This window comes from Eublepharis macularius, chromosome 9 (assembly GCF_028583425.1).
Source record: "Eublepharis macularius isolate TG4126 chromosome 9, MPM_Emac_v1.0, whole genome shotgun sequence".
In the NCBI taxonomy this organism is placed as follows: Eukaryota; Metazoa; Chordata; class Lepidosauria; order Squamata; family Eublepharidae; genus Eublepharis; species Eublepharis macularius.
Window position 1 is genome coordinate 108,517,569 of NC_072798.1, and position 10,108 is coordinate 108,527,676.

Consider the following 10,108-nt stretch of genomic DNA (forward strand, 5'->3'; position numbering starts at 1 on the left):
CATCCATTCCAGACTTTATATGCTTCTGGCATTCAAGCGTCAGAACAATTTCCGGTTCCATCCGAAAGGTCCGGAGGTCCGCCTCACTGAGTCGCCAAGCTGGTTTGTGTTTCCTCCTATTGGGTTGTCCTGCAAATAATACTTGAAGAATAGCGTGGTCTGACCACGGCGTCAAAATAATCTTACATCCCGTAGGGGGGAGAGCTGCTGGGGCCCATATTCTGTCCAGTCTGCTTGTCGACAGAGGGTGATAATAAGTCATCTTACACCCTAAGGTTGCTGTGAATTTACGTCGGAACGTTGCCCGGTGATGCGTAGGGAGAAAATCTAATTCCCCATCACTCTGTAGCCCCGCATCGATCAAGCCAAGGCGATCTTTAAGAAGGGCTTTCAGTCTTTTTTCCTCCATTGTCAGCTGTTTAAATACAGGGGCAGACGTTCCCATTTTAGCACCGGCTCTCAAATTAATTCTATCCTCTTGCTCGGAGCGAACATTGAAATCTCCCGCCACGAGTAGAGCCCTCTTTGTACCGATATGATCCTCCAATGTTTGCCACAGTTGTCGTCTATGAATTGCCTTCACAGGAGCATAGAGGGCACACAACCTAAACTTGCTGTCTAACGCTTTTGCCGGGTTTTTAAGATTGAAGTCCACTATTATAAGATGACCCGGCATAGCATCGATGGTCCTCACAACTTTAAGATCAGGATTGGATAAGAAGAGAACCGCGACACCTCCCGTTCCTTCCTCTTCTTTCAAAGACCAAATTGAAGGCCCCCAAGTCCAGGAATTCTGCGCTGCACTCCTCTCCCTTGGAGTACTAATATTAGTTTCTTGCAGGACAAAAACATCAGCCTTTAGCCTCCTAATGTGGTAATAAACATCTTCTCTTCTCACCGACTGCCGTAGCCCTCTACAATTCCAGGTAAGTATGCTCAACTCCATTGGTATTGTTAATGAATATAAGATAGCAGCAATAGCAATAAAACCATAAGCCATCTTAAATCCAGTTCCATTGAACTTATCGACTGTCATTTTATCTTTGCCTATTCCTATTCTTTTCCTACAAACCTCGCTAGTCTTCCTCCGTGCCTTCCACTACGGTTTCTAAACTCATCGTCTCCACCTCCTCCTGCGGATCAGGTGGCGTGGCCTTACATGGAAATGACGCGCACGGCGTCAAAATGTTTCCCCTTGAGTCGGGTAAGCTAACAGGAGGAGGATACTCGTGCTGTTGGGGAACCTTTTCCTGGTCAGAAGGAGAGTCAGAGTGGTCGCCTGTCACAGGGTTCTTTTCCACCAATGATATTCCACTTATCCACTCCATCGATTCCTTCTTCCCTCCTTCAAGGTCCCCGCTTATCTCTGCAATTCGCTCTCTAATTTGTTCTTGTCTTTGTCCATATGTATTCATAGGTACCTGTTCCTGGTTCGGTGTGTCTCCCTGGTTCAGCATCGCCTCCTGTTCTGGCGTTTCTTCCACCATCATCATCTGGGAGTCACTTAACGGTTCCTCGGTAAGGTTTGGGTCTCAGTCCCTTCTTCTAGCCAATTCACGTTGTATGCAGATAACCTCATCTCTCCAATAATGCTCCTTTTGACTTAAACGTAGTTGTACCTCCTCAGATGCACCTTCTGCAGCGGAGAGCGCTTGGGTCACCTTTTGGATCTTTTCGTTGAGTTCTTCAGAAATTACCTGGAGTTCCTTTTCTGTAAGGTTTTCGTATGTACGGAATATGGCTTTCTTCGACTCTTTCCTTGACTCTTTCCTTGACTCTTTCCTCATCTTAGGTTTCTCCGATCCCGCCTTTCTATCTGTCTGCATGTCATCTCTTTGTTTTTGTTCCGGGTTGGTACATGATCCAGTAGTAAAGGAGGCCAGAGGCGTATCTTGCCTACCTTCCTCTTCTGTCAAAATCAAGGCTTCAAAACGGTTGCTGACCATCGTTCGTATCGGGTTATACACTCCCCGTCTTACCCTGCCTCTAAGGACATTGTGCAAAGTCCTCTTTACCTCCTGCCAACCCCCTTCATGTAAACATTCGTTACTATCCTTCTCCCCGTGTTTTGCAGTAGTACCCTCTGAAAATTGGCCAGTCGATGAATCCTCCTCTGTTCGGTTTAAATGAGGGTGAGAGCGAATGAGTTTTGAGTACGAGTTTGGATACCACTTGTTATAATGGGCGTCGGGACACAGAAGGTACGTGTGGCCTTGGCGGCCACAAAGGTTACAGACCACTCCAGTTGTACATTGTGTGGAGTTATGGCCCCTCCTCCCACAGACAGAGCACAAGGGTATGGCACAGTGTTGCCTAATATGGTCAAACCCCCCACATTGAAAGCATGCTGGGGGTTGCCCACTGTACCTGGTGATTCCTCTATCTCCTCCCAGAAAAAAATATTTAGGAATATGTTGTAGTTTACTCCTGAAATCTCTTTGCAAAGAGACGACAGTCTTATATTCTCCTTTCCAAATGCCCCACGAATTGAGGGCCTTTTGGGGGGGTAACAACACCTTGCAAAATCTGCCCAGCCATTGTTCCACATCCTCTGCTGGGATATTTGTCGTTCTGAATGCCACCGTCAGAACCCTCGATTCTCCTCGGAAGAGGGGAATAATGTCATAGTCACCAAAGGGATTCGGGGTCGACCTCATGATTTCTCTCAACCTCCCCCAACCCTTCTGATATCCTCGTTCTGACACAAAACAAACATTGGTTTCCCTAAGCCCCTGCGGCATGATAACTGCCAGTATGTCGCCTCGTGGAATTCCCATTATCCCTAAAAGCACCTCCTCTATCATGTATTCTTCTGTGAGCTTTTGTGGATCTGACCCTTTATATATGAACCGAATAACAAATCTTTGCCTCGGGTTAAATTCTCCTTCATCTTCTCTCATATTGAAGAAATCCTCTAAGAATTCTTCATCCTCCAGTCTCTCCTTTTCAAAATCCGTCCTACGGCGGGGGGGTTCTCCATCCGTTTCCCCCTCCCTCCGTGATCCCGGGTCCCTTGGCCTCCTACTAGTTCCCCTCAACATGTCTGCATAAGACGTTCCTGCGCTCCCAACGGAAGGTGTGTGGACTGGTAAGGATTCCCTAGAATCCGTTGTTAGAGGTTCCCTAGAATCTGTTGTTAAAGATTCTCTAAAACTTGCTGTTGTTGTAACCTTAGGCATTGTGTCAGGAAGAGTATTACTTGTAGGTGACCTAGGTGTTGTTACAGTTACTCCTGGGTTCCTAGCAACCGGTAGGACCACATCCCTCTTTTCCCTAGGTTCTCCTTGGTTTCCCAATGTTATCCCCACTGGCATACCTTGTGACACATCTGCATCTCCTACTCCAATTCCTAAACCTTGGGCTCCCTTTTCAACCCTAACCGTGTGTACCGATTTTTGTGTATCACGTTCCCGCTTTCCGTTTGTCTCTAATGTTACATGATTGGAAGGATCCTCCTGCAAGGTCACTGAAGTTCCTGCCGAAGGATTTACATGTGTCTCAAATGTCTCATGTATGTTTTCTTTACTCACAGGTCCGGTAATGAGTCCCAGTTCAATCAATTCCGAGTCCGTGTCCATGATGAAGTTCCCTATCGACATATCTTCAGTTGTCACAGGTAAGTTTCCTTGCATGGTAATCAGAAGGGAGTCCTGTTCTGATTGCATGTCTGTCTGCATCGGTAGAACTGTCTCATTCATAGTCCTAGTCATTGAGGTCAAGCTAACGGCTTCTCCCTTCCCTTCAGATGACAGGCTGGTCTGTGCTGTATCGGGAAGAGAAAGAACAGAAGAGAAAGAACCCGAAGACCCAGTATCCACTTGCGAAACATTCCCCCGCAGGGGTGCCTTGTCCCTAAAGTTTAATTCCCTGCTCTCCTTCCTTTTCCCCTCCCTTCTCCCCTCCCTCTGCGGCTTCCCTCCACATCTCTCCGAAGAGATTACTTCCTTTCTCTTAATATACCTATCTGATATACATCCACCTTCCTTAGTAGGGGCTAAGTCCATCTCCTCTTCTTCCTCCTCTTCCCTTTCGGAACTAGAGAGAGATTCTATGCCAGATAAGCCAGATAACCCCCCGCTGTCCTCATCTCCTCCCTCTCCTTCCTTTTCAGTCCCCTTTTCATCTTTCATCCCTCTCTCTCCTTTCTTCCTACGTCCCTCTTCATCTTCTAGAAAGAGCCTCTTATCCACAGAACAGAAACGACCGTGACCCTCACCCGTTTGCGGGAGACTCTGCGAAGCAGAGTCTCCCTGGCGACACATTCGGGCATCTTGTGCTGCTATCATGGCAGATAATTCAGCATGCGATGGAATCGTCACAGGATTAGCCAGCTGAGTCGTATCCGTCATCATCTTAGACACAGTTTTCCGTTCAAGCCTTCCTTTCCTGGGCGCAACACTCCTTCCAGTCGACGTCTCCGCCTCTCCCTTTTGTCGTTGAACACGGACTTTGAAAACATGCAACGCTTGGATGCACCAGTGTATCAAATCTTTTTGTGTCATTTCTGTCGCTCTCTTGCCAGGTTCGTCAAGAAATCCCGTGCCTTCCGCCAGCGGTCTTTCTTCAGCACGACGACAGATACCTTTGAGAAGTTTCGTAAGTCCCTCCTCCGTCAACCAGGAGGGATACGTCTCCGTCGAAGTACGACTCCGACGTCCTATGACAAGCCTATCAACGATGTTGATCGATAGGGATCTGGCATAAAGAAGATTTTGCGACGGCGGCTCTCGTCCGGTTTCCTCTCCATCAGTAAGATATGTAAACAACACCTCCTTTTGTTTATCAAGCAAGTCTATCATCGAGTCCTTGCTTCTCTTAGTTAAGGAAGGCGTGGGTACCATCACCCATCCCACATGAGTCAACAGAAAACACCAGAACTTTGCCAAATTGAGCTTATTAGTTTCTTCTGGAACCAAAAGGTCCAGACCCTTAGACATGGGACCAAACTTTATCTTCTCCCAGGCATTCCTCAATTGGATCTCTCTAACATTCCGGACAGCATTAGATTCTATCCCTGAGGTTCCGCATTCCACAGACAGGGCCGGAGACAAGTCCCCGATTCCAACCCCCTGTTTTGCTACACTCGTATTTTTCTCCTCTGAACACTGTCCATAAACATGTGTAGAACAATCTTCTTGTTCAAGACTCTGGGAAGACTGTCGGTCTGCATGTTCTCGGGCACCATGCGAAGTTTGAGCCGAGTGAGATTCTCGCCCTTGCTTCTGCTTCTTTTTAGCCGGTTGTTCCTCCGGGGATGAACTGTGGTCAATGACACCCTTAGAATATTTCGTTCTGGAGGAAGGGGCGATGTTTGAAGAGTCTTCATCGACTTGTGCCAGTTTGAATAAGTCCTCATAAACGTGGACCTTGTGTGTCTCTTTCTGTATTATATCAAGGAATCTGTCCTTCTGTTTAAGGAGTTTACAAGCTGCTCTTTGGCATTGGATAACAGCGACATCAATAGAGTCAACTCGGGAAACATGGCCAAGATCGAAGTCGGAGTCAGAGGTAAGAATAAATTCAACTTCACTCCCTTGGTCAGGGCAGAGTCTTGACTGCCGTATGTCTTCCTGAAATTTGGTGCTGTGGGAGGGGCCCCCTGTCTGTTTAAGGGCCTGTCCTTGTTTCTCCATTTGCACAGCCGCTGTTATCGGAAGTCTATCTCGGCTTTTAATAGATTGCATATCTGGTTCAGCCGTGTCAACATCTGGGTCAGCAAGCGGGTCCATCACATCACAACACACTGGTGCGTCAGAATCAGAAAAGGGAGTAGAGGTCTCCTCGGGAGTAAGGAACCTGTGTAATAACGTTCTCAGTCTTCTGGGCCTCCTGAGTTATAAAGGTCTCCTCATGAGTAAGAACATGTGTAACAGCATCCCCAGCATTCAGGTTTTTCGTAGGAGCAAAGGTCTCCTCATGAGTAAGAACACATGTAACAGCCTTCCCAGCATTCAGGATTTGCATAGGAGTAAAGGTCTCCTCGTGAGTAAGGACAGGTGTAAGCACCTCCCTAGCATTCAGGATTTGCATAGTAGCAAAGGTCTCCTCGCGAGTAAGGACACGTGTAACAGCCTCCCCAATATTCAGGTCTTGCTTAGGAGCAGAGGTCTCCTCATGAGTAAGGACTCGTGTAACAGCCTTCCCAGCATTCAAGTCTTGCTTAGCAGCAAAGGTCTCCTCATGAGTAAGGACACGTGTAACAGCCTCCCCACCATTCAGGTCTCGCTTAGGAGCAAAGGTCTCCTCATGAGTAAGGACACGTGTAACAGCCTTCCCAGCATTCAAGTCTTGCTTAGGAGCAAAGGTCTCCTCGTGAGTAAGGACGCGTGTAACAGCCTTCCCAGCATTCAAGTCTCGCTTAGCAGCAAAGGTCTCCTCATGAGTAAGGACACGTGTAACAGCCTCCCCACCATTCCGGTCTTGCTTAGGAGCAAAGGTCTCCTCATGAGTAAGGACACGTGTAACAGCTTCCCCAGCATCCAATTCTTGCTTAGGAGCAAAGGTCTCCTCGTGAGTAAGGACGCATGTAACAGCCTTCTCAGAGGCCACGGTGTTCTTAGAAGAAAAGGTCTCCTCAAGAGTAGGGCCACGTGTAACGGGTTTATGAATGCTGTGGGTGTCCTCATGAGCAAAGGTGTCATTCAAGCTCTTAGACCCCACTTCCTGGTCCAGATGATCCCCAGGGCCCTCTGAGGAAAATCCTGTCTCTACTGTTGCTTGTTCCATTGAAAGCAATAGGGAAAAGGGTTGCTCCTTAAAAGCGGCAGGGGTCTTCTGGGAGGGGTGAAACCCGAAAATGGAGGTCCGGTCTATATTCCCCAGGGGCCCTTGAACATTCTCACCATGTGTGACGTCAGAAGGCGCGACTCCCAAAGCGGATGGCAGCACATGAAATTTGAAGCCTTTTTCTTGTAGGCCATGCTGGGAAGCATGCTCTCCATGATCTCCATTGTCTTCTATAGGCAAAAATTTGATCTCAATTTGGGGGTCCCCCCCAGGAAGGGGGGGCTCCATATTCGCACCCCGTGATGGGGGCACTCTTAGGAACAAAGTCTGACCAAATTTGAAATTTTTCTGAGAGATATAATAGGTAAAAAAAGCCAAAATCCAAACCAGGAAGTGAGAGCTCCTTGATCGCACGTCTGCTATTCAAGGTGGGTTAGGGTTAGGGTTAGGGTTAGGGTTAGGGAAATAGATTTTTTTTTTTAGGAAAATAGATTTTTTATTTAATAATAACCATTCTACAACAAACTGTAAGCAACAAAATCCAAGATACAAGATACATAATCACTATTGAAACAATAAAATACAGTTAAAGTACAAAAAACTAAACTGCTCAAAAAACTAAACTGCTCATATATACATACATATATACATACGTACATATTAATATATACCTCTGAATATTTCTAGTATTAAATATTACCATTAAATATTAACCATTAAATATTAACATTATGCATCGACAGAAATGTAAGCCATCAACATTCAGGCTGTTCATGTTTCAAACTTTATTAACTTTTTAAACTGTATTATCTTTATTAACTTTATTAATTATTAACTATTATTCACTATTAACTATCAGCTATTAACTATCAACTTTCCTCTTTATACTAATAAAGGAAATAAAGGAAAAAGAAGAAGAATTAAGTTATACAACAGAAAAAGAATTAAATTATACAACAGATGTCTGTCCAACCTGAGAGAAGTCAAGGTAGGAAGTAATTATATCTGACTTCAAGGAACTGGGGGGTTGATCTCATGAAACCACCTCCACCTGCTCAGCCACTTCATGCCCTTCATCGTCTTTTCTTCCCACCTTTTAATTTTTGCCAAATAATCGGTTACAGTATGTACCGTTTCAACTAGGGGGACTGCCTTTTTGGTATACACCTCCTCCCTTCTATTTTTCATCACAGTGCTAACAAAGATAAGATTCACTAACCTAACCAGGGCCCAAGGGACTTTAATACCAGCCTTCTCACCCAGACAGCCCCCCTGTTCCCTGGGATTCCCAAAACCTTCTGTCGGCTCCAATCCCGAGACAATCGTTTCCCAGTGTTGTGATATCAGAAAAGGCCATTGCAATGCTCTGGCTACTCCTGCCCACGACCTCCTTACAGCTACACACTCCTTCACAACATGGGGGATGGTCTCAGGAATGTTGGTATGTGGATTCAAAGACCTACAAAGCACCCTGGGGCAACGCTGTTGGTCTTCTGTCGCCCCAAACTTTTTACTTCCCACATATAATATCTGATGGTAAGTCCTCCAACGAAGATCCCGTAGGGCATAAGGTATGGTCCGGTCACTGAAGGTGGGAATAGGAAAGATCTGGTTCCTCAAATACGAAGAAAGCGTCTCCTTCTTCCGTCTCTCTTCATCATAGGGTACCAACCGACTTCTTTAACCGATCTTTAAAGTTCTTATAGAACCCATATGGTAACCCATCCGGTCCCGGCTTAGAGTTACGTTTACCCGCCTGAATGGCTCGCTGGATTTCTTCTTGCTCGAAGGGCCGAGATAGTTCGCAAAGATCTTCTTCGTTTGGCGGTAACGGTTTCTGCCCAAAGGCACTTTCTAGGTAGGACTGAATGCGTACTTCATCAGGAGAGGTTTCCGAAACCGCGTAAAATTCTCTATAAAATCTAGAGACCTCTTCTGCTATCTCGACCGGTTCTTGAAGTAGTCCATCTGACGGACCTCCTTTTAATGCGGACAGAGTCTGGTTGTATCGAGGCAGGCGATCTTTTTGCCATTCTCCCTTCTCAATTAACGGCCCCGATGCTCTAGCCACCCGTGCCATATGATGCCGTCGACGTTGGGTAAGGCGGTAAGTTTTAATAACTTCTTGATTGCGTCGAAGCCGTTCATTGTCAACGTCAAGGCCCTTGTTCATTCTCCATCTGCATGCAAGTACGTTCTGGATCGCTCTGTGATATTGTGACAGTTCATAACTGCCCTGCACTCTCCTGGCCCGGACCGAAGCATATCGTATGGCATCTTTCGTCCTTTCCCACCAATCGAGGACATCCATTCCAGACTTTATACGCTTCTGGCATTCAAGCGTCAGAACAATTTCCGGTTCCATCTGAAAGGTCCGGAGGTCCGCCTCACTGAGTCGCCAAGCTGGTTTGTGTTTCCTCCTATTGGGTTGTCCTGCAAATAATACTTGAAGAATAGCGTGGTCTGACCACGGCGTCAAAATAATCTTACATCCCGTAGGGGGGAGAGCTGCTGGGGCCCATATTCTGTCCAGTCTGCTTGTCGACAGAGGGTGATAATAAGTCATCTTACACCCTAAGGTTGCTGTGAATTTACGTCGGAATGTTGCCCGGTGATGCGTAGGGAGAAAATCTAATTCCCCATCACTCTGTAGCCCCGCATCGATCAAGCCAAGGCGATCTTTAAGAAGGGCTTTCAGTCTTTTTTCCTCCATTGTCAGCTGTTTAAATACAGGGGCAGACGTTCCCATTTTAGCACCGGCTCTCAAATTAATTCTATCCTCTTGCTCGGAGCGAACATTGAAATCTCCCGCCACGAGTAGAGCCCTCTTTGTACCGATATGATCCTCCAATGTTTGCCACAGTTGTCGTCTATGAATTGCCTTCACAGGAGCATAGAGGGCACACAACCTAAACTTGCTGTCTAACGCTTTTGCCGGGTTTTTAAGATTGAAGTCCACTATTATAAGATGACCCGGCATAGCATCGATGGTCCTCACAACTTTAAGATCAGGATTGGATAAGAAGAGAACCGCGACACCTCCCGTTCCTTCCTCTTCTTTCAAAGACCAAATTGAAGGCCCCCAAGTCCAGGAATTCTGCGCTGCACTCCTCTCCCTTGGAGTACTAATATTAGTTTCTTGCAGGACAAAAACATCAGCCTTTAGCCTCCTAATGTGGTAATAAACATCTTCTCTTCTCACCGACTGCCGTAGCCCTCTACAATTCCAGGTAAGTATGCTCAACTCCATTGGTATTGTTAATGAATATAAGATAGCAGCAATAGCAATAAAACCATAAGCCATCTTAAATCCAGTTCCATTGAACTTATCGACTGTCATTTTATCTTTGCCTATTCCTATTCTTTTCCTACAAACCTCGCT